The 25,583-nt window shown below is 39.0% G+C and overlaps 1 protein-coding gene and 1 pseudogene across 14 annotated transcripts in view; one reads left to right on the top strand and one right to left on the bottom strand.

Moving 5' to 3' along the window:
* Positions 1-21,839, bottom strand: part of LOC125415122 (nonsense-mediated mRNA decay factor SMG5 pseudogene) — a 106,288-nt pseudogene extending 84,449 nt beyond the window's left edge. For 6 of the 10 annotated variants that reach the window (XR_014998061.2, XR_014998062.2, XR_014998063.2 and 3 more), the window contains exons 1-3: positions 21,601-21,830; positions 11,937-11,991; positions 6,711-6,789 (exon numbers count right to left, since the gene is read on the bottom strand). The product of XR_014998061.2 is annotated as a nonsense-mediated mRNA decay factor SMG5 pseudogene, transcript variant X1 (transcript). Of the gene's footprint in view, positions 1-6,710; positions 6,790-11,543; positions 11,667-11,936; positions 11,992-21,600 lie in introns of all 10 variants that reach the window. The other 4 variants (XR_014998067.2, XR_014998068.2, XR_014998073.2 and 1 more) reach the window with 3 other exon arrangements.
* The window catches only part of Sybu (syntabulin), a 104,045-nt gene that overhangs the window by 7,945 nt on the left and 70,517 nt on the right, over positions 1-25,583 (top strand). Inside the window, exon 1 of one of the 4 annotated variants that reach the window (XM_085678995.2) lies at positions 23,251-23,269. The exons of 2 other annotated variants lie outside the window; for them this stretch is intronic. The gene's annotated coding sequence lies outside the window, so the exon portion shown is untranslated. Of the gene's footprint in view, positions 1-23,250; positions 23,270-25,583 lie in introns of those variants that run through there. One more of the 4 variants, XM_085678996.2, reaches the window with a different exon arrangement.

Genomic DNA, 25,583 nt, shown 5'->3' with positions numbered 1-25,583 from the left:
TCCAGACTTATACATGTATGATGATAGCTCCATCACCTTCTCTGAAACGCTTTTCTGGGCATTGTCCAATTGTCTCATGTAAGGAGAGGAAAACGAACATTAATCATACGGACACAGAGAAAGCAGATTTAAGGAAAGAGCTTCAAGCTCCTCCTAAAAACTTGAGATCAAATATTAACTCGCTTTGGATTTATTGAATAGAGTAATAATAGCATTAAATATCATTTAAATTAAGCTCCTTCCATATTTCAAAATGTATCATGTTAGCACATAAATAATTATAGGACTAGCTGGGTTTCTTTTTCCCTTTTCATAATGGTAACTTTTTCACAGCATTTTTGATACCATTATGTTGTGCTTTTATCTGTAGTTCACTATCCTTCAAAACTGGCTTGATGATTGCTTTTACACACATCAGTGACGAGTTTTGCACAAAGGGAAGAAGAAAATGGTGGGAAATTTCAAAGATCTGTACTTGGCTTTCTTCTTGCACATTTAAAATAAACAGAAAGGCAATGTTTGTCATGTATGTCTCTTATAAATGAGACCAAGAACAAGGTGATAACAAATTTCTAGCTGCCTGGATTTACATTTATTGTGCGCCTTGTTTTGCTAGAATACAAGGAAGGACTCTTCTGCTAGGGCTTACTCACTCCAGAGTCCTCCCGCTGGAAGCCTCGTCAGAGGACATCAGTGATCTCTGAGCATGCAGAAATGCAAATGGAAAATTATCATTAGCATTCTACCTAGGACAAAGAGGTACCAGAAGGCACTCTACATTGGACAGGTGTCTCTACTTTCCAATTAGAGGGAAGACATAGCCCCTTGACTTGAATTCTTTTAAATAAATCTCCATCCCTTGCCCCAGAATTAAAACTTTGTTTTTTGATACAGGATCTCACTCTGCACTCTCAGTTGGCCTAGAATTTCACTAAGCAGTCCAGGCTGGCCTTGAATTCCCAGAGATCCACTTGCCCCTCCCTCCCTCCTGAGTACTGAAATTAAAGGCATTCACCACCATACCTGGCAGGTGAAGAATTTTTTTTGATAACTTCTCCTTTGTAATCGGTGAGTTTGCTTATGATCATGAGTGAGGAATACTTGTTTTGATAGGGGCTATTTTCTTACCAAAGATTTGTCATCAGAGAGGTGGTGGTGCATGCCTTTAATCCCACAACTCAGGAGGCAGGGGCAGGTGGATGCCTGTGAGTTTGAGACCACCCTGGTCTACAGGAGCTGGTTCCAGGACAGGCTCCAAAACTACAGAGAAACCCTGTCATGGAAGAAAAGCAAAACAAAACAAAACAAAACAAAAACAAAGATTTGCCATAATGTAATAGGAAGTTTAAAGGAAAGAGCTTAACTGAGCATTGATTTTTTTAAAATAATTTTCAGTCTAGTTTTGAAGTTAGAAGGAGTCTGGAGAAAATTTCCATTTTCAAATGAGCATTTAAACAGTGAAGAACTTATCTGCCCTGTCTCCGAAAGAATTATAAATTGTGAAACTTATAATTTATTCTGACTTTTCATTAGGGTAGAGAGCAGCTTTGCTTTCATCAAACCACACAAAACTACATTCTGTCATCTTCACTCTGATTTTTCTGTCAGCTGATTGACAGAAAAGAAGCTCAAACTGCGGTAGCATGTCATTATTCCCACGCCAGGCAGATTGAAAGCAGCTGGGGTTGAGCTTCAGTTAGAGTCGATTCTGAGTTTATTCCAGGTTCTATGGCTTTATAGGCCAAGCTCTAGCTTAGAAAGTAACTGAGAACTAATTCTGGGTTAGAAATCATTTATCATAAATAAAATTTATTGTGATAAGTTTGCTGTTTTGAAGTTGTACAAATTGAATATTTCTACAGCATTTGAGAGTTTCAATGTTTGCCTAGTTTGGAATTAGTATAGTTTAGAATTTGTTTCCGTTCCTAACTGGAACTTCTATACTGTATTTTTTTTACTTAATTATCTAATATTTACATCTTGAAAATAGTTAACATGAATATAATGGTCTATTGTAGAACTTGTTGGAGACTCTAGAAGACAAAACTGGATTTAAATGCTTATGGGTTCCAGTGCTATTTGGCACTAGGGAGACCCAAATTTAAACTTCCACAAGGAGGAAAAGCTGTTGACCAGTGACCTCAGGCATCTGATTCATAAGGCTATGGTTTCCCAGACACTCAGAAATCTATTCTGAAGTGATGGAATCTCTATGACTCAGTTATGAAATCTCTGATAACATGGAGTCATCTAATTTCCTCTGTGTTTCATGCCTCCCATCTACCTGGTACCTCAGACCTTATGGTATTTGAGTCAAATGAGCAAACAATTGCAGAATCTTGTTTCTAGTGTGAAAAACAACTCAGAGATGGATGTGAGAATCAGTTAGAATCACATGGTAAGCCCCAAGTAATTCTTGTCTTTAGCTGAGGTGCAGAGCCACTTCCTGAGAAAGAATTGCCTTTCTCCACAATCTTAAAATACCTTTGGAACCTCATTTTTTTTCTGTGCCTTAGTCAGATTAAAAAAAAAAAAGTATAGGTTCATCTTTACAACAATGCAGTAAATGACATTCCAAGACTAATCTACTAACCACATTACATATTTAGCTTCAAGAATAAGACACAGATGTCTTTTGTCTTATGTATTAAGTGTTAATGTATTTAGAGTCCAGTCTTGAAAAGCAGAATTCTTTTTTCTTTTCTTTTCTTTTTTTTTTTTATTTTTTAAACAGGGGTCTACCTATCCTAGAACTCACTCTGTAGATCAGTCTGGCCTTGAACTCACAGAGATCCACCTCCCTCTGCCTCCCAAGTACTGAGATTAAAGACACCTGCCACAATGCCTGGCCTTTTCTTTTCTTTTCCTTTCTTTTCTTTCCTTAGGTTTAATGGGTCTTAAAATTTTTTACTAAATATAGCTATGTTCAAATATATAAAAACAGTGTCTGAGTTATACTCCTCCTGTTTCTGGGGTCCATCTCAGTCCACAGTTTGGAAGTCATGTAAGACAGTTTACTCACACGGAAAAGTAAATAAGATTGGACTATGACTTTATTAACAGTCAAGAGATGGTGCCTATTTGAAGTTCTAACAGGGTCCCTGACACACAATAGCTATATATTTCAAGATAGTCTTAATATTTGCTCTTTAGTTTATTACTCTTAGCATTAAAACTTCTGCTAAGCCTTAACAATGGGTATGTAAAAATGTTTATGCTTTGTAATTTTGTTTTTTTAAGTGTGTGTGTGTGTGTGTGTGTGTGTGTGCGTGCATGTGTTTTCAAGTGCCATGGTGCTTGTGCAGCACTCACAGAACCTCTGGGCATCTGCTCTCTTCTAATATTGTGGGCACAGGGATAGAGCTCAGGTCAACAGACTTGGCAGCTAGAACCTTTTTCCTTGGACCATCTTCCCGGCCCAGCCCTATTTGTTGTTGTTTTTTTTAAATGCAGATTAATTCAAAGCTTTACTGGAACATGATGTGTATGTTTTTGTAATTGTTTTCAAAATGGTGGAATTTGAAGTTAATCATGCAGAACATATAAAGACTTCTTTTTTCTCCAGCATATACTATAGGGCTTAAATATTTTTAACAACTGGTCGCTTCCAAAGCTACCCCTTAAATGGCAGGTTCACATGTTCCTAATTTCATAAGAAATCCATTCCCTCTCAAGAACTATGACCGTTGTTCAATTTAATAAGAAAATGGCTAAGTCACTTTTAGTCATCGTACAACTTTGAGACATCAGTGGAGCTATGATTCTCAACATAGAAAATTCTCCTGCCTCTTATTCTCTTTCCATTTGATTCCTTCTAGTCTGTATTTGTATAACAAAAACAACAAAGAAAAACAAACGTTCCTGTTTCTGCATCATAGAGCCAGAGTCACACAGATAATCATAGTACTGGGGCCCCGGATTTCAAGTCACTAAACCGCAGTGTGTTAAATGTACAACAGACAAAATTGTTTACATTTGTTACAACCTTGCCAGTGATCACAGTCTACCTTCTGAGCACTTAGTCAATAATGCCTGAGAGAGTTTCTTAAGATGACAGATACATGTAGTAAAAGTGGGACAAAAGAATTCCATTTATCACTTTATCAAGTGGTAATTCAAAAATTCACTTTATCAATTTTATTACTAATTTCTTATTCATTATCAAAATTCTACAGATTGGGGCAAAATAATTTAGTGGAAAAATAAGGAAGATTTTAATTCTTATTCTTAAATTACATACTGCATTTTTCATCCATGTTATTCACTTTTTATAAGCATTCTCAGAAAGAGACACAGCAGTACTTATTTTCAATTTTGCAGAGCAGGAGTGCACACTCCTTATTTTTTTGTAAGTGAATAATGTAATTATAAAGTAACCACAGACTCTCCTGTGTGCCTTCACTAAGTTATAGTACTAAGTCAACTAGCCACACATCCTTATAAGAATCACAAACCCTGCTTAACTCAAAAAAACATTTAAGGGCTATAGCCCCTCCCAAAATAGACCAGGTGTCAGCTTTATTTCATATTTTTACATTTAGACGAAATATAGAGTAAAACTAGTTTGAAACTTCTCAAATGTTACTTCACTCAAATTATTTTAGGGGGAAGTGCTGTCAGCCTAATTCATAGAGTGGGAAATTTAAACTCTAGTGGATCTTGGAACCCTCTAGAGCATTACTGTAAGAATTCACCTTCTGCTATCTTCATTGAACACCCTTCCAACCCCCTGAAAATGTACCCTTTGAGGTAGATGTTGCATATACTGCCCAGAACACATATCTGAAGAAATGTTCATATGTATGTATTCCTTCTACTTCTAATGGCATGCATGAATAATGAATATTAAGCTTATGAAACACACACTCAGATATACCCTTTCTCTCTTTTTAAACTGCACTGCTCCTGCATTGAGGAAACAAATGCTACTAAAATAACAGTCTCAGATTTAATATGGTGTACCCTGAGTATAGTTATCTCCCATACTCTGCCAAAAAGAATTACTCTGAAGATAGAAAACCAGTATCATGCATTGAAGTGAAGTTTCCATACCTTCTTGCTGTACTACAAATGGGAAAGAGCCAATAACTTCAACTAGAAAATAGTCTGGGAGATATTGCTTTAATCTTTTGTAAAGAATATGCAGAATTTAGCATTAGGCCCCAAAGAGGAAAAATTCAATGCTAAAATTCCATTTTCCTCCCACCTCTTCTCCTTCCGATTTTTCTTTTCTCTCTTCTTCCCTGTCCTTTCAAATAATGCATTACACATAATGCAATACAAATTATGCATTACACATAAGGAATGGAGAAAGAAAGCCACAGAAGGGAAGGAATAAGGCTGGTTTGGTGAAAACGTTCTAGGAAACTTGAAGCAAATGTTCTTTTCTTCAAACCTGTACTTAAACATACTACACTTAAATGATGAAAGATATGGTATAGAGGTGAAACAGCCTTTCTGCTTCATTCAGTAGTATTCACAAGATCAACAAGTAATTTTCCAATGGCCTTCTGTGATAGAATATTATGGAAAAAGCATCATTGTAAGAGGTGTGCCAGGATGAATAAAAATTTGAAACTATTTCAGTTAATATTATTAATGATGTGTTTTTCTGAGATTTTCAAAGATAAATGGTGAAGTCTTATTTTCAAAATTTTTCCTTAAAGTAGAAAATAGCCTGTTTGGCATGCAGTTTTGATGCTGTCATTGATGTGTTCATATACACATGTGATGGCGATACCTTGTAACAGAATAAAGGAGGAAGCTAGTCTCTACATCATAAAAGATGTATATTTATGTTTTGATCACAGTTTTATTACAATTACTAATCTTTTCTTTGTCTTCCTTAAGCATTGGTCTGTACCTTTGAACTGAAAACATGGCGGTGATGACAAGAGCCCATCAGTTACTAAGGGTTAAAGTACCTTATTGCGTATGCATACAGGGATCTCCCAGTTCAGATGCATAGCTAGGGTTAAAGGCCAAACAACATTCCTTGCATAAACACAATTCTAATAAAAATGACAGAGATATGTTTAAGCTAACAAATAAATGTCCAAAAGTCAATTAAAGTATTCTTCCATGTTTTAAATGATATTGGCAGGCTGCCTAGCATTTTCCTTGAACAAACAGAAGAAAGCTACAGAGAAGAAAGGATCAACCAAAAGTAGCTTACCTTGAGATAGGTAGATTTACATTTCTCAACTTACACTACAGGCATTAAAACATACAGCATTTGTGTAAAATTGACATGATATTAAATCAGAAGAAACAATGTCTTGTTGAAATTCAATGCTTTGATTTACTTTGCATGACACTATATATAAATGTAATTCATTCAGTTAGATTTTATGGTTATTCATGTCAGAGCCAATAAATATTTTCAATTTCATAGATCAGTTGCTTTGTAGAACTAAATACATCAGAGAAGCAAGTCTGAATTCCCACTGTCTAGTTACATTTTGTTCTGTTTTCAGTGTCCCTCCTTTTATAGGCAAGTAAGTGTCTGACATGTGGACAACTTTTAGTCCATTTGAACTTAATATTTAATATAAGCAAATTAAATACACATATTACTAGTATTCATAAAGTACCTTAATAAAAGTTGAGAAAATTTTCAAATTATAAGTTCCTGAGGTTGAGTTACTGGCACAGACTTTTTCCACTATTGATCTTCTCTTGGACTATAGGTTTGGAAAGAAAATATTTACCATTCAGTGTTGCCTTGCCTCAGTCTGAATCATATTCATCTTGTAGTCTTCTGAAACATTCATCTTTAGCAGAAATGGCCTGAAAGAGAAGGATACTAGTTTGCTAATTTTAAATTTTACAATGAAAATTAGGGGCTTCGCTTTTACTTATCTTGTGAAATTATAGGGTGACACTCATCTCAAAACCAGAGTTTGTCTCCTATTCTCCTAGTGTGCTTACATACAGACAAAATCAGTCAAATTACATTGTATTCTTGGGTCATACTTTAGAGAAAGCATGTTAGGACAGAGAAAATATTGATAGTATAAAATTCTTTAAATTGCCCATTAAGTTTACCATAGTCATTTTTCTTATGAAATTAGAAAAGATTATTTTTCTTTAAATACAAGATAATATTGGTGGCTTATAACTAGAGCCCTAATATTCAAAGTGGCTCTCTAAAGGCTTGAAACACGGGGTTCAGTGAGGTGGGAGAACCAAGGACATAACTAAAGACCAGCACAAGCTGGAAAGTGTCTCTGCTACTAAACATCTCTGGCTTTCTATGTCTGTTTCCTTACCCACCGTCTCTTCATCTCTCTCCCCATCCTCTCGCAACTTGAACAGCTGTTTAATGTCTCTTCTTCCTCCTCCTCCTCCTCTTTTTCTTCCTTCTGGTCCTCCTCTCTCTTTCCTCTCTCTCTCTCTCTCTCTCTCTCTCTCTCTCTCTCTCTCTCTCTCTTTCAAAATTCTGCTGCTTTGCCAAAATTCCCATTAGCCTCCTTGAATTCAAAAGCCTGTGGAATCAGGCCAGTTCTCACTCAGAGTCTCTTGGGAATCAGGAAAACTTCCAGAATGAATTTAAACTTTGGCATTAAAGATGTATAGGTTGAACTTTAGTTCTGCTGGAGTCACCATTTTCTATAAGCAATTCCAACACTTGGAGCTTCTTTTTCCTCGTCAGATGCAGGCTGCAATACTCACCTCATGCAATCTTGCAGTGTTAGATGGGTGAAGACTTGTTTAGCCTAGCATAATTTTCATCAACAAATGACAGTGTCAATATCAGTATTTAGAACAATGACTATTAATGGCTTTTGTCAAAGCAAACAAGCAGGGTTGAGGAAGCTTGTATACATTGTACACCCTTAAAATATATCTAAAAAACGTTAAAGTAGCATGCTACATATTCTCAGCTTCTGTGCTATGAAATAATTGATTTTATATTGAAGCTGACACCTTCATAGGTATACCAATTCCAGGTAAAAATTCTATCCTGTCTAGCCTCCACTATATTGTCATTTCCTTGACCTTTACTGCATTTATCAACTTATTCTGTCATCCAAAAAATTACAAGCAAAATGAATAGATATACTTCTTTTCTGTATTAACACTATTATTTTGTTAACTATCTCAATTTTTTATGTGACAGGAAATAAATTGCTAAAATGCTTTGATTTGGGCTTATTTTAAGGGAAGAAAGAAAGAAAGAAATGGAAGTTTCTCTTTGAGGTTTTGTTCATTTGCCATATTTTATGGAGGTAGAGTGGTTTGTGCTATTATTTAAGACGTGGATTATCAAAATTTCTTACAGTGCTTCCAAGTTAATAGTAGCAACACAATCATTGTCTTTATTTAGGGAGTGCTGGTCATTGTAAATCACTTCCAGTAAACACCCTTGAAATACACCCGAAAAAAAATTAAGTAGCTACATCTTCTCAATCTCTGTTGTATGTGATAATTGATTTGACATGAAAGTTGAAATTCTCGTATGTAAACCAATTCCAGATAAAATTTAATTTACCATTAAATTAGAAAACAGAGTAGAGGGGCAGCACTGAGACTGAGAAGGTGGGACAGAAGAAAAAGAATGCTCTGTGAATCCAGTGCATTTCCCAAAGTCTCCAAGCTCTTAGAAGTACACTCTATGTATATCTGAATTACTTAACTTGACCCTGATATTGAAGGAAATGCTTTATTTTAAATGTCTAATTTTTAGACTTTGAATAAAGCTTTGGCCTTCAGTTGAGAAGAATTTTGTTTCCTGGGGGACACTGGATGATTTGAAGGCATCTTTGACTTGTCGGTATTTGAGTCCTGGGAAGGTGGTTGATAATGAGTAGAATTTGGAATGGCTCCTAATAGTCCTCCAAAGTGGAGAGCCGCCTCACAACAGGTATTATCCAGCTCAGCGGGTTTCTCGAGCTGAGATTCAGAACCCAGGAGTGAAGCCATGGACTTTCAAAGAACGTGTTGAGCTGGATTTCCCACTCCCAAAGCCTTCTCCATCCCTGTTGGCGCAGCGCTCTCCACTCAGGAGCAAGGCAGTGGCATCAGTGTTCACCTTTTGTCTTAAAACAGTTGCTCACGCCTCCTGTTTACAGAGTGTGCCTCAGTGACTTGGTCTTTGGTGGGAATTTAATGTGCTTTGGGAACTTAGCAAGAAATATGCAGACTCTCAGTAAAGAGAACTTGAGGAAAAGAAAAGTTGAACAGCAGGCATTTTCTCCCTCCAGCTCCAAATGCCTTTAGTGGATCCAAAATTGGAAGTGTGAATAAAACTACTGTGTATTTTAAAAAGATGTATTTGGGAGGCATTGGCACAGCGCCTTCAGCACATGAAATCTTCAGTGCTACTGATCACTTATTTAGACGTGCGATGAAGTGTGGAGAAACTGCACCAGCAGGAGGAATCAGTTAAAATTTTTAAAAAGTAGAAAATAGTTTCATAGAGTATGTGCATGGTTACAAGTCAACTGACACGGGGAAGACTCTGACTCACTGTTGCAAAGCCCCGAGTTTTCTTACCTCCTTCCATAAGTCAACAGGAACTTTTCATTCATTTGTTTGCATGAATTAGATGATTTGGAAGGGGGATTGAGCTTGTCACCTTGAAACTAATTTGTCTCTTTTAAATCCACTCAAAATAAGAAGCATAAATTCCTCCAGACCCACAAAACAAAGACCTCTACCCATTTAAAACCTTTGGTGAAGTTGGATAGTGATGGTGTACCCCTTTAATCCCAACACTCAGAGGCAGAGGCAAGCAGATCTCAGTGAGTTCGAGGCCAGCGTGATCTACAAAGTTAGTTCCAGGACAGCCAGGGCTGTTACACAGAGAACCTTTTTTCAAAAATTCAAATAGATAGACAGACAGACAGACAGACAGACAGACAGATAGATAAAATAAAACCTTTGGTCATGGTACAGTCGATTAGAAAACTCTAGAAATTGATTCTCCTTCCTCCAACTGATCACTGATAACGCATGGAGTGAGCTGCCCAGCATGCCAAGAAGCCACATGCTCACTGAGAACTTGACATGTTCTGAATCCTGTTTTGAAGTATTGGCTCCCCAAAATTTCTCATTGATTTTTATATTGATTATGCACTAAAATGAAATTTTTGAGTTAAATTAAAATACATACTACGATTTTTTTTTTTTACATTGGAGTATCTCTCTTTCTAAATAGGATACAAGACTGAATGCCATACAGATGGGAAGCAGTGGAAGGCGTCATTAGTCAGTAAACATCCCTTTTCTTTGGATTAGAGCCATTATACAATCAGTAATTTACTTAAATTTTCAATTTTTTTCTTAATTGTTGATAGAAATGTGATTCATGGAGGCCAGAAAACACCATCCATTAGCACTGTGCAAAATGAGTAATTAATTGCCTATCAAATTAGCTTAGGGGACCATATTACAGTTTTTTTTAGTCTCATTAATGATACTACTGACACTATTTGGACTACGTGTTAACCATTTGGTTCTTGCTACTATCTAATACTTTTTTGATATTGTGTGTGTAAACGTCTCTGCACATGTGTGTGCATGCATGTGGAGTCCAGAAGAAGACCTCAGGTGCCATCCTCAGAAACGATGTCTGTCATCCCTAATCCAGCATTTCTCATTGTCCCAGAGCTCATCAATTAGCCTAGCCTAATTGGTCAGTGAGATGAGGGAAATACATTCTCATTTGAGACATAGAAAGCAAACATCAACTTGAAAATAGCTGGTGTACATATTAACATATTAGATAACAGCTGAGGATCTCAGTTGCATTACTTGAGATAAGATATTACACTAACACATTTAACTATACAGTTCAGAAATGTTACATATTTATGGGTCTGGTATAAATAATTAAACAGATTTCATCCTAACTTACCACCTCTTACCACAGAGCTGATAGCTACATTATTAAAACTACAAATGCAACATTCTTTTTTCAGAAAGTCTAAAAAAAGTCTCCTGTAGTTCATTTGATAGGATGCTTTCCTGCAAGTAGTAAACTCTGGCTTCAATCACCATACCGCATAAACCAGATATGGTTACGCTCACCCATGACTAGAAGTCGGTAAAGGAAGGCAGGAGAATCAAAAGTTCAAGGTCATTCTTAACTACGTATCAAGGTCACAGCCAGCCTGGACTACTTGAGACACTCTCTGAAAACATATAACTAACGTAACTGTCTCCCCAATCAAAAAGCCTTCTTACTTCCTAATGCGCAAACAAAAATGTCAGTTCCGGTTTACTATAAACTTAGAATCAATGTGTAAAAAATGACTGCACATTTTTTAGCTAAAATAAGCTAATTCAAGTGGTAATGTGTCTCATAACTAGGTATATATTCAAGAGCCAAAATGTGTTTCATATTTAGGTATATATTACAATCATTTTACCGGTGCTATCTGGGTAATTGGCTATTTGGTTTAAAGCATTAGAATTTTTATAAAACCCTTTTAAGTCCTCCTTCTTGCAATATCTATATTTCCACATGACAAATATAGTTGTGATTTTAGCAATACACATTTTAAAAACAGATTTGAGAAATCATCGTAAAGAATTACCTGTATTTTAATTCCAATGAATAATTGTAAATATTTGTTTTGAACCTTCTAGTACAGACAAGTCCCCAGATTGCTCTTCATTAACAATGCAAAAGGACAATCATATTTGGAAAAGAAAAATACCTAAGTGAAAAACAGAAATAGAAAAGAACAGCTGAATGGCTTCTAGAATGGAGAGAGTTAAAGCGGCAAGCAGAACTAAAGAGCTCTGGTGGTTGGGTTGTGATGGACAAATTTATCTTTGTTCTCTGTGTGTAAAAGGAAAAGTGCAACCTGGATCAGTGTGAATATGAAACTGCTTTTGCCAATAGCATCTTGGACTCATCACTGAAAAAGAACAAGGCAAATGAACACAGGCAGTGAAAGGTGACAAAAGCTTTGAAAAATCCTTACCTTGGCCGCATGGAGAACTTGAACTGGGTAATGTCCAACAGTGGTTCCACAGGCACTAATGCAAACAAGAGGCAGCAGATTGTCAGGTCGTTTGTCATTGTCTACATGGCTAACAGGAAAGTCCCCTGGCTACCATTTTTCTATTGTTCAACTAGAAACCAATCGTAGACTTAAGGGAAACCATCTTTGGGGAAGTGAATATGACCCCGTTCACATCATTGAGAGAATCAGATCTAGTGGTCACTATTGAAGGAGCACATTTCCTTACCCCTTATTGGCTACACAAGGCTATGAGAACAAAAGTGTTTTGGTGACCTTGAAGCCACCATGATACTCTATGTTGGTTAGGTTGCTTTACCGAATGTTAAACTATTAAGCTGAAAAGAGACCAAGTGGTTGAATGCGAAAGGTTTTGCTGTAAATTGAACCTAAAGCCTTGAGCCTTAGATATGCCAGGTAAGTGTTCTACCTCTGAGCTCCAAGTCCAACACCTTAGTTCTTAAGACAATGTCCTATGCTGTAGGAAGTCTTGCAGCCAGTGGTTACCCACCCACTGGGGTGTGGCCTCTTATACTATAGAAGCCTATGTAGAGCATGCGTCCACTCTCTTATTCTGACTGCAGGATTCAGTGTCTGATCTCCCTTCAAGCAGAGGATTCTGATTTGTGAGTCCACCCCTAAATAAATAACCATCTATTTCTCAATTCTGAGTTAGTGTGGGATTTCTTTTAAGCGTCCTTCCTCCGTCCTATACGTGCAGTCACATAAGCCTATTAGCCCAGTGACAGAGAGACAGGAAGACCAAGACTTCAAGCTCAGGCAACATGATAAAATTTCCCCTCTCAAAACAAAAAACCATAAAATACTGTCTAAGATTGGAGTGGGTACAAGTACACTGGTTTAATGTGTGATAGCATTGATTCTTCATTACTGTTTTTTTAAATTTTATGTGCGTGGGAGTTATGTCTGCATGTATGTTCGTGTGAGAGTGTTGAGTCCCCTAGAGCTGCAGTTACAGACAGGTATAAGCTGGCATGTGGATGCTGGGAATTGAACCCAGCTCCTCTGGAAAAGCAGCCACCACTCCAGCCCCAGCATTGATCCTAATCTCCAAATAAAGAGACGTTTCGGATCCATTTGAGCAAGAAAAGATCATCTTAATTTCAGTCATTTGCCTCCATTATTTAAAGATTTTCTACCTATGAATACATGTTTCTATTTGTTGTTTGTTCGTCTGTGTGTTTGTTTTTCTGAAATGGACCCTCATATAGACCAGGCAGGCCTTAAAATCTATGCCAGAGGATGGTTCTCCTGGCTCATATTTCAAGTGCTTGGATTGCAGGCATTCACCACCACCACTGTGTGAACCTGTTGTAAGAAGGCTAATTGTTCGTTTCCTGGCTACCCAAACTCCCAAAATAACCACACAGAAACTGTATTAATTAAATCACTGCTTGCTGCATCAGCTATAGCTTCTTACTGACTAACTCTTCTATTTTAATTTAACCCATTTCTATTAATCTGTGTATTGCCACAAGGCTATGGCTTACAGGGTAAAGTTCTGGTGTCTGTCTACAGCTGAGCTACATGGCTTCTTTCAGACTCCTCCTCCTTTGTCCCAGCATTCAGTTTAGTTTTCCCTGCCTAGTTCTGCTCTACCTTATCAGAGGTCCAAAACAGCTTCTTTATTAACCAATGCTTTATTCACAGCATACAGAGGGAAATCCCACATCATGAGCCTTTGGCTTCTCTTTTACTTTCCTTCCTTCCTTCCTTCCTTCCTTCCTTCCTTCCTTCCTTCCTTCCTTCCTTCCTTCTTTCCTTTTCTTTGGGTGTGCCCAGGAATCAAATGAAGAGCCTTGCACATATGAGCCAAGCACTTATTTACAGCCTCAACATTCTGAACAAATTTAGAACACTGGTTCTGTTGAGAGTTTTTGCCAGACTAACTTCATTTACTTACAGTAGTCTCACTTTGTCCTTGTGAATTGAAAGTCTGAGTTCTTGTACTTAGAAACAGGCTTGACAATCCCAAAGAAACAGATGGGTAAAAAGATAAGAGGAAAAAGAAAACAGGGCAAGCAAAGGCATTTCTCATGTATTTCTTGGTTTAGTGCTTTAATTTAAAAGTTAGATGAAATAAGCCCTTTCCTCCCTAGGGTTTTTTTGGTCATGATGCTTATCACAGCAATATAAAGAAAACCAACCCAAAGCTGGGTATTGAGAGTAGGCTAAGTTTGTGACAAGGCTGGCCCTATTGTTTGGGAGAAGGATGGTAGATGTGGTTAGAACTTTGGGCTGAAAGAGCAAAGCTGCTTGAGGATGCTAACCAACCTAACCTTTTTGTCCCACACATTCCACTCATCATTGAAACATTAGATCTACCCTCCAGACAACACTGCAGGACAATGTGATGGGCTATTGTCACTTAGATATTAGATCTACCCTCCAAACAGCACTGCAGGACAGTGTGATAGGCTATTGCCATTGAGGTATTAGATTTGTCCACCAAACAGCACTGCAGCACAGTGTGATGGGCTATTGTCATGTCGTGAAATGTGCTACAATACCTTAAAGAGAGCTGAGAAAGGAACCTTGCATTCATTCACTCAGTGAATGAAAAATGAACAAGATGGCAGCATCTTTCAGTATCAGAAATAAAATAGTATCAGACTAAATAAATAGTATCAGACTAAATGGAGGATAAAATTGTGATACAAAAAAAATAGGGAAAGACTCCTCATTTATACTAATACTATTCAAAATTCTGTGCATCCCATTTGGGAATCCATATAAAGAAGATGCATTCCAGTGTTTAAAGTTATTGAGCATAAAATGTTATCAACAAATAGGCAAGCAAGCCGTGGAAAGATGCAAAGAAGTGGAAATGTTTATTAATCTCTTTGAAGGGCTGCTGCAATTCAATCATATGGATGCCTCCCAGCTGGCAAGGAAACAGGATTGCTCAAAGGTTTCAGACTGAAAAGCCTCACACAGCTCTCTAGGCAAGAAGTTTGGCGGTGGTGCTGGAAAAACCACAAAGACCAATTCCCAAATATTTATCATACGATTTGTATTCTGCAGCCATTCCCAGTCTCCACGATAACAGTGGGAAGGATGACGTCAGAGTGCGGGAATAGAATACTTGAGCAAGGGCTTCCATCCTGAATACACCAGCGCAGGCCACGGCAACAGATCTGCTGGCAGCCTCTCCTTACTAAAGCTCATTAAAACAGACAGTTTACCTTTGGGCAAAAAATACAACCAGAAAACCTTAGTTTTAAAGGATCAGCATAATCTTACTGATTTAAAAAAAAAAGTGGCATTTTCTGTTGAAACCTCCTGTGTGAACTACCCTTCTCATATCTCTTTAATTATAGAGAACTGAGTGGTCCCTACAGCAAAGAATAATACCAGAGCTACGAGCAAGGGAAGAGAAGGAAGGGGTGTGTGTCCTAACTCTAGGGACCCACACACCCACCTCGTTTTAATATTTATAGAAATAGCAATGCCCTGTGGAAAAGGGATTCGAAAGATTCAACTAAGGATTTTTTTAAAAAAAAATATGTAATTTTCATATGATCACAATTTTTAACTTGAAAAACTATAACATATTTCAGGTTAATAAGTATGACTTCTGTCATATTTTTATGTGAATTCATTCTTAGTTTATCTTAAAATAGAGTTTATAGCTTGAAATGGATCTCTATACTAATATTAAATGACTCATGTATCCCTGCTCTGTTTAAAATGATTATAATTTAATATCTAATTAAAAATTATCACAAAAAACCAAGCAGCAAACAAAGGAGCTACCCCGCAGCATGGTTTGGTATTTGGGTGGCATTCTGTTCCCTCTATTTCCCATGACCACTAGGAGTCCCAGCATTGCTACAGTCCCATGTGAAGAAGTCAAACAAGAGTAAGAAATTAGACTAATTTATATTATCACCGCAAATTGATTAGGCTTCTCCCAACATTTATTGGAGTTCTTTGTAAATAATAAAGAAGGACTCAATTTATATTTTTAGAATAAATAAAAGTCATTTATTTACAAAAAGTCTTGGACTCAAGATATAAGGTTTGTATTTAGTAAAAGTATAACTCTTTGCCAATTTCAAGGTTTAGAGATACTTAATAATTACTATCAGCTTCATCTTTATTATTGTTTTAAGACAATATTTTTCAAGTATCCAATTTTGCATTATTATTATAAGGCAAAAATCAAACAGCAGCAATAGCAAAAACCTAAATGATCTCTAATTCTCTGTTTATTCCTCATTTCCTTCATTTCATTATCTGTTCCTATAGAGTTATTTTTGAACTTAGAGGTTTGTGGAAACGATTACTGACATGAGGATAGGCAGAAACAAAGCTAGTAATTTAGATGCAAAATTTCCAGGTGTTTACGATGGGAACCACAAGCATGCTGACTTCAGCAAATTCACACATCTATACTTAGTTAGGATCCCAAGCACTGGGAAACTGACTGTTCTCAAAGAATGTTTAAAGTAGACTCATAGTGTGAAATTCTCTAATGCTCCCTGCCTTAATAACATTTTTTTTTATTTTTCCAAGCTTCAAAATAGGACTGCTTAAATCATATGTACATGTGTGCATGTGTGTGTGTGAAACTACTATATTAGCCTGTAAGACAAAATATAGCAAAAAGATTATGTGAATATTTAAATTTTTAAATGTTAGAGTTTTTAAGGAAAAAACCTTGTCTAGAACTGTTTTCTATTTTAATAGTAAAACTCTAATAAGCGACAAAGGAAAAGAGGGGAAAACCATAACGAGGAATCAGGGGAATAGTTTTTCAAAGCATATTCTTTGAATTCTGACTCAAGAGAATTGAACCCATTAAAAATGAAGCTAAGATTAATATTTTATAATACATAAGATAAAATATATGTATTTTCTGAGACAGAAGCTTTTCAAGTTACAGCAATTTGGAAATCATTATTTTTACTTGCTTACTTAAAAATTCTTTTGAATTGCTGTTCAACTCTTGTGACAAGCCCCAGAGCAAATCCAGTTCCTGATTATCACATCTGGCATGTGGCTTTAGTTTTCCATTGTACTCTACAACCATGCAAAAAAAAAAAAGTAGACACCATTTTTAAACCTAGAAGTCATTCTCTCCTATATTACTCTCAGTACAAGAATAAGCTACCTGATTTGAGCAAGTGTGATTGGCTAATGAGTGTATCTGAAGGGCAAAAGAGAGTAGATAAGGACTTCAGGTGGAGACCAGAGGTTGTGAAGAGAGCTCTGGGGAGGGATACCCTGTGTGAACACACGCAAGTTGTGATGCCAGGGCTAGATCAAAAGGGCATGTGTATATATTTCATCTCCAAGGCACTGGAAAGCATTGAAAGGATTCAGTTAGGTCTGATGGAGTCACAGTCAGGTGGGGAGTGACCAGATGTGCCCCTTAAAGAACTATTTCGGGCCACTATTTAAGAATATACTCTTGTGGACTAGTTTAGGAAGTCAGGTGATGGTTGGGGAAGAAAGAGATGAGGAGAAATGGAGACATTTCAAGATAATTAGGAGGTAAGAAAGACAGGACAATTCTTTGTAGAAGTGTAGAAGGCAAAGGACTTAACAGAGTTACCAAGGTCCTGGGTTTGCATGGCTACACCATTTATTACCTTAGAGAATACAGAGGTAAGAGTCACATGCAGAAGAAGTGTCATAAATTCAACTAGGAATAGAGACATTTGTGGGCCTTTGGGGACATGGAAGATGGATATCCAAGTGGATGATGGGAAGTATTATAATAGACATATGGATTTGTAGAACTTATAGATGATCTACCTTTAAATAGTTACTGAAGCAGTTGAAAAAAGCATTACCCAGGGAGAAAAGACAGGATGAACAAACAAAAGGGAAATTCCAGGGTTCAGAGGATGGCCTAAAATCATGTTGCAAAGTAAGAGATATTCAGAAGGGAATGTTTCATATTTGAAATTTGGGGTAGTGTTTACTCCAAAGACTGATCAGAAGTCAAGATTGAAAAATAGCCATTAATGTAGCCACAGGGAGGTAATCTGTGACTTGGGGCAAGAGCTGCCAGCTAAACCTGTTGGTACTAGAGTGGAGTGTCACAAGGCAGGGAGGGTCCCAGATGGTATGCCCAGCTAACCCTTCATCAGAAATTTGCTGATATGGGAAGCAGAGCAAGACAGTAGTACTGGAACTCAGGAAGGTGGAGAACTTCAGTGAGGCATCTGCCATTGAGGAATACTTCAGTATGTTTAAACCCTGGTGTGGAATATCCAGTAGAAATGGATGTTGACGGCATTCTTAAAGAAACTGACAGCTAATAACAGTTCACACCCAGTTGCATGGTTAAAATACTCCGGGACCTCTCCTCCACACTTTATATGTATTAGCTCCACCGAGACTCATAGAAGCCTATATATAATTATTGTACTTTAAAGACAAGGAAATAAAATCCTGGAGAGTTAGAAGGGCTTCCTGATTGAATGATGTTCTTTACAAGGCATGAAAGAATGTCTCATACAAGAATTTTTAGGTATAGAAATTTCCTGTGGCGGGGAGCAGGGGGAGACGCAAAAACTAACAAGATGGGAAATGGGAGGGATGGGGTGGTAGAGGTCAAAACATGCGTGGGTTTGGAAGTAGGAGAAGGAAAGTTTTCTCGTACCTTCTATTTTGTCTGTCAATCAAGGTCTAAGGGTGTCTGCACAGCGTGTGGGAGCAGGAGAAGGTCGGTAGGTTTGAAGTATGGGAAAGGTTTGGGGAAGGTGTAAATAGACAGTGAAATGAACAGGAAATAACACGGACTACCGAACATAAAATGGTTGTCACATATCACTGAGTCCCTCCGGCCGTCAGAGAGCGAGAACAAACAGTCCTATTAATTAGTGAAGCTATAGGACTCCTTCTGTGCAGCTTTGGGTCATTGCAGAGGTGGCTATATCAAGTCTATTTGAGAAGGGTCTGGAAGTTGGGTGATGTCTACACATTAGAGACATGAAAGACCTCGAAACCAACCAAAGAGATAAGGAGATTGGGATCGGGTAGATCCATTGAACTTGTTCTTATTTTCACCTTCTTCTAAAGTAGGGTATGATTATATCTAACCGGGCAAGCAAGTAGTGATTGAACTGCATCCAAAACTTGACATTAAAAGATGGAGTTTGGTGGGGGTGTTGATGGTTAATCTTTCAATGAAAGTAAAACAGCATTGAAAACATCCACTTAAAAATATCAACCCTATTAATTGTACACACATAGACCCATGAGAATAGGCAAAGTATGGACTATCTTAAGATCATTTGGCATTATTAGAAGGATTTAGCTCATCAATTAGCTGAAATTGAATCATATAGTTTATTCTCCCCAGGGTTTTTATTAATTGGGAAAGGGGAAAATAAAGAAGAAAAACAAGCCCTCAGTTGGATCCCCAACCTGTATAAGTCTTCTGTGGGTGTTAGAGAATTAAATATTTGGAAAAGTTTTATGAATTAGACCATATATGCATTTTACAAGTAAAGATGCAAAGATTTAGGAATGTTAACTTTTCTTGCAGAGCTCAGCAGAAAGCAGGGGGGGAATTGCCTAGTAAGAAAAAACCCTCTTTAATTCTCTCACACCCAGTACATGGTGATTTCACTCACTGACATACAGCTAAGCAGCCTTTCATTTTTAAAGTTTCAGAAAAATTTCAAATAATGCTGAGCAAGTTTGAAGATGCTATGAAGATTTCAAGGCAAACCTAGATAACAAAGGAAAAAATTCACAGATTGACCAATAGGTGGCAACATAACACGATCCTCTTAAAATTTTTAAGTACTATTAATTAGCAAACACTGATGGAGAAGCTACCTATGTACACGGTGTTCTTTGTAGTCAGTCAAAACGCTAAGACAGATTCCCAGTGGCACGCAGCACGGCTGTTTGCATTAGTCTCTTTGGGAAAAGGGAGGAGGAGAGAGGGTAGAGAGGGAAACAAAATGAGGAGGAGGAAGAACAAGCTAATGAAGGGGACACTCAAGAATCCAGAACCATGGTAGAACCTGTTTATTCTTCAAAGCTCATCTGTAAATTGGTGCCTCGTTACCCCAGATCCCAGTTTAACTTAAGTTCTGGCAAGCCCCTTTGGCTTCTTTCTGATACAATGTCAACATTCTGAAAGGTATGCCAGGGTTATGCCCACACTTCTGTTAGATCCTAAAGAACAGGAGACCCTCGCTCAGAGTAGAAACATCAATACCCACGGATGGATGAGAGGATGGATGGATGATTGGGGCATGGCCTGTCATCGTCTTTTCTGTTTAACCCTTGCCAATCAGCCCTTGGTTGGACGGGCTTATCAACCTTTTTTCCGATGTGAAATCCATTTCATTCTTTATGTGTAGCAATCAATGTAGGGAAAGCTTTTTCCACTATGGTGAAAATGCAGATTTTTTTTTTCAGACGATACCAAGCAAACAGGAAGCAGCAATGGTAGTTAGAATAGTCCGATCTGAAGGCGAGAGAGGGTGTCTAGGAAGCTGTAAGCATATGCCAGGTTTAAATACCAGACTTGTCTAATCCTTCTACCAGCATTCCCAGCTAATTACTATTATTAAGCCTATTTTATAGGTGTGAAAATGAAGCTGAGAGAACTTAATTTGTTCGGAGACATTAACTGGTGCAACCAAGTCTTCCTTTCCAACTAACCTGCACTCACACCATGCTGAGTCCTAAGGGTTCCTTAAACAATTCCGATGAGGTTCACAGTCAGAACAAGGCGAACGATTGACTAGTGTCCAGGGCTTTGAGATTCAGGCTCTGTACCTCTCGTTTTCTACTCATCACGAACCTCATACAAACCAGGGAACTCATTTCAGTCTCCTGCTGTCTCTCGGACGAGCCCTCACAGGGAGGCCAGGCAGTAGCTGGGCTTCTTAGCAGAAAACCAGACACAGCTGTTCCTCTCTCGGGCCCTAATTCAAGGTCATTTCTCCAGAGTGAGTTTTACTAATTTGCTACTAGGCCTCCCATCTTAACATTGCATCTACTACAGTTATCACCAGGGTCGGGGATAGCAAGGCACCACGGAGCATCCAGGCTCCCCAGCAGCAGCCCCAATGCTTGTCTGCCAGGATAAGGAGGCCTGAGAACCACATCCCACATCACAGCCCAATCAGAGGACAAGAGGAGGGGAGGAACTTGTTGGGAAAACAAAGAGCATTCCTGCCCACGCTAGCCATCAAAGCAGTCAGGTAAAATGGCATCAACAGACCCCCAAATACCAGAGGTTACTTTGAATTTTATTCTCATTTTGATTCTGTTTCGATGTACAATAAATAAACCTGAAAAGACAGAAGGAAAAAAAAAACAACGCTAACAGAAAAACCAGGGGCTCATAGTTATCAGGCCGATAAAATAAACAATTTTAGTCTTTTATTTGCCAGTTTGGGGATGATGTCATCTCGGTACCTGTAAAACTGATATGAAAGTTATCTCCTTTCAAAGGCAATTTTCCTTTGACTAAGCAGCATCCTAGAATTGGCTAAAGGAGACACAAGGAGAGATGAGACAAACAGAGGACAGATTCCCAACCTCTAGGTTTATTTTTTTTACAAATGTTTCTGCCCCGGCTGGGAGAGGAGACAGGTTACAGCAAAGCAGTCTGTTTACTCACTAGGTCACATGATGCCAGGACTGAAGAAAAATGGTTGATAACAAAGGCATAGCCGGTTTCGGGAGTAAAGCAGCAACCAGACTGCCCCCAGCTCCAACTCTGCAGAGGTGTGCTTGGCTCTGTGTTCTTTCCCGAACCCCAAGCTCCCACCTCCTTCCTTGTTCCTCGGCCCTGCGAACAGCTCCCTAACTCCGGAGGCTCCTGCCCCAGCTGTCAGAGCAGTTGGCCGCTAGGGGAGCTCTCTCCTGTTTTGCAACAACGCTGTCTTTTGAGTAGAAATTTCAAAATCAACCCCCCCTCCATCTTTTAGCAGAAAAAAAAAAACAGAATTATTTTTTAAAAGGGTGTTTACTAGAAAGTTGATGTTGGTAAAAACACAAAGTCATAGACCTAAATTATATTATGGCAAACAATTCTTAATGGGACTCCCATGTAGCTATAGTCTGCTCTCTGAGGCAACATTAGAAATGTCTGTTCTAAGCCTAGACTGATAAGGGTGCTGAACCAGTTCTCAAGGCGCCTAGACGAGGCAGGCGCCTGACAGAACTGTCTTGGCCTCATCTCCTTACCTCCTTACTAGGAAGCTTGCTGCTGGACCATGGGACTCGTCACTGCCTTTCTCAAACCTCCAGGCCCTTAGGACCTGAAGATACTTCTCCCTCAGGCCCAGAATTCAATATCTGGCTTTAGGCCTTCCGGTGCCTACCTCACAGACGACTTCCTGTGACCTTTCAGTGAATCTTTGAGGTCCACAATCTGTCTAGTCATCGCAGTTCCTTAGGGAAATGTCCAGACACAGCCTCTCCCACCTGGATGCCCCGCTTTCTACACAGCCATTCTAGGTATCTGATTTTCAACCATTTTAACCCGCTTTCCCAGTCAGTGTACATCTGCTTGACCCACCCTGTGTCCCCACGTTGTTTAATAGTCACTGTTACTATGTTTTAGCTAGTTTCTTACCCCGTTCTCACAAATGGACAAAAAGGACACACACGCCGGATAGCATGGTTTAAGACATTAGCTTCCATCCGATTCCCCATTCGACAGCCAGAAAAATACATCCTCCAGGCCTCCAAGACCCCAGGCCCAAACCTCTGCCAGTCCTCCACACCTGGACTTTCATTTAATTTCTGTTCTTCACTTACAAACGTCTCTAACTGAAAACTCATTTGCAGAGCCTAGCTAATTGGCACACTCCAAACCCAATGAATGTTCATGCCACACTGCCTCAGGTTTCCCACTCCCCTCTCTGCCTCAAGTACTCTCTGGGCCCCCTCCTCAGGGAGTGATCTTGCATAATCCTAGCCACTACAGGTTACAGCATCTAAATACCTTAACCATAGCTTAACAATAACACACATACTATAAGAGGAGGGCGGATCACTCACACAAGCTCTTACAGGAAAACGGGCAGCTCTCTCCCTGGTAAGAAAAATATGGGTCTCCACCCCACCACAAAAAAAAAAAAAAAAAATCCCAGGATGCCCCAGAATGCAGTTTCTTTTCTTCATGACGTGTTGTAGAACACGTCAGCTGTTCCTTGTTGCTGTGCAGATCACCAAACATCGGGTCACTGAGAGACAGCAGCGCTTGCTCACACAGCTGATAGGATTAGGAGCCGGTGCTTTGTCAGCCCTGATTGAGTCCCAGACAGCCCCAGCAGACGCAGGTGAGATGTGAGGGGAAGGGGATGTGTAGGACTGTGAGGTACCGACACTGTTTGGTGCAAATGTTTCTCGTGGGCAGGGCATCTGTATTGTCTTCCCCACGAAGTTTGCAGTCGCTGGGGGGAGGTGGGGTCTCTGTCAATAAAATTCTGCCCTTTAACACTCATCTGACTCCAGCAGTTGGCCGCTTGCAGGTCACAGGATTTTTTCTGTAAGGTTTGTGTCAGGTTATATGATGTGAGAGGGCTCTGGAAATGTAAAGTTCTCTGCACATCAAAAAAATAGACCTTTTAATCACAAATCTCACGTAAAGAACCCCTACATCTGGGAAGTAAGGATAGAGACTTTGCTTTCCTCCCAATCCATAACACCTGATCTCCTAGATCTCTTGCCAGGTCTGGGCAGGCATATGATTTAAAACCTCTAAGGGCTCACTCAAGCCTCTAGAAACTAACAAGCAATTGATATTTTCTAAATAGCCAAGAAATGTTTTTTTTTTCTCTTCAGGGAATTGACATATTACAAAACAAGACAATAAGTACTTAAGTATAAAATGAAATTGCTGCATAATAATAGGCAGATGAAAGATGAATATCTCAAACGATATTAGATTATATCTCTTTGATGCTATAATCCAAACGTTAAATTTCTCCTAATGACATGAGAAACACTTAAATGAAATTAAAGGCAACGTAGATGTGATTATTTGTAAAAGTTGCCTTTTAGAACAGCAGGGAAAGCGGGCTTGGTTTCCAAAAGTACAGAGCTAAGAGGTATCTGAGCAGTGAACCATCAGCCGTTCCCTCGGCAAGGTTGCTATGGTGACAGCAAGGCTACCGCACAGCCTCTCAGTGCCTGCACTTCTGCAGTCAAGGCTTTCACTGAACACATGTTGGATTTTTTTTAGGCACACATCCCATCATTAAATACAAAGACACATTGGAGGCAGCTTTATCTGAGTCATCTGCTAAACACAAGTCGTATCTGTGTTCTTCATCCTGCACCAGTGGGCCCTACGTGGGGTTGTGGAACTCATTCATTTAGGAATTCATTCACTTGGCAATTATGCATTGATGCTACTGTGTGGAAGACATCGTGCCAGGCACTGCCTACAGTCCCTGAAGAAGACAGTGAGTGGGGAGTTCTGAAATAGGATCATAACAGCACTCCTAGGGTAAGCCCAGGTGGCCTGGAGGGATCGGGAAGGTGTCCTGGAAGAAGCTGTCTAAAGTTAAACTTACTCTCTTCCAGAATGGAGGAGGATGGGTGGATAGAGTATAAGAACTGTAAACAGGGGGACCAGCCATGTGCAAAACTCTGGAGGGAAAAGGGCATGAAACCTCGAGAGAACTGAAAGACTACAACTTGGACAACAACCATTTGTTATGGAGAGAGCAGCAGGCTAGGGGATGTGCCAGGGTCGGGAACACCTGTAGAGGAGAAGCAAACAGCAGTTGGAGCTGCAAAGGCGTTGGTGCCATCTTGGGGGCGGGGGTCTGAATACTACCTGCTGGAAACGGGAGTCATTAATGAGTTTAATGGGGGAAGTGTGATTTGACTTAGCTTTGCATAAAAGAGGCCAAGGATTAATTCAGTGGTCAAAGATTTTCTTGGCAGAGTGCTTACTTAGCGAATGCAAGGCCCTCTGGTTAGTCTCCAGCATTACCTAAATAATTCTATAAATAAATAAAAACACCAAAACAAACAGGGAAAAAATTTGAACCAAGTAAAATCAAGGAAGACTGTGAGTAGTTTGTCTTGTATAAAGCTTTGTGAGTTAAGAAAATAACTTATTAGTTAGAAAAAATTCTGGGGTGAAACTGGAAGCCCAACGACTTCAGTTGGCCACGATTGAACTGACTCAGGCTCCAATGGAAGGTGAGGAAGAGTGATGGACAAGCGTGGTCCTCTTCAAGTCCTGTTACCAGGAGTGGCAGAAGTGAGGTTTCCATCGCTCTGAATGTGCTGTTGATCACAGCAGAAGAGCGAGGCAAAAGAGGGATTCGGGGGACGTCAGAACTGCCTCTCCGTGGACAGTTTCTGCTGTTAGGTCCCTACAACCAATTTTTCAGTTCTTGGGAGGGAGTGCAGAAGCAGCTCTTGATGTCCATAATTCATGCCTATCTCACCATTTACAAACACTGGCACATAATTCTAGAAATAAATCGTATGGCTTCTCTTGGGCTATACCTTGGTGAGGTCCATGGTTAAGACACTTACGGGTAGAGAAAGAATGAATTAGGCACCTTTTCTCCCCCTCAGAAAATCCTAAGATTATGTCTCTGTTAAGTAGATCGAAAGGGGATAAGGGTTTGT

Source organism: Myodes glareolus, chromosome 19 (assembly GCF_982192425.1).
Source record: "Myodes glareolus chromosome 19, mMyoGla1.1, whole genome shotgun sequence".
Lineage (NCBI taxonomy): Eukaryota > Metazoa > Chordata > Mammalia > Rodentia > Cricetidae > Myodes > Myodes glareolus.
This window is presented reverse-complemented; position numbering and strand designations above follow the sequence as displayed.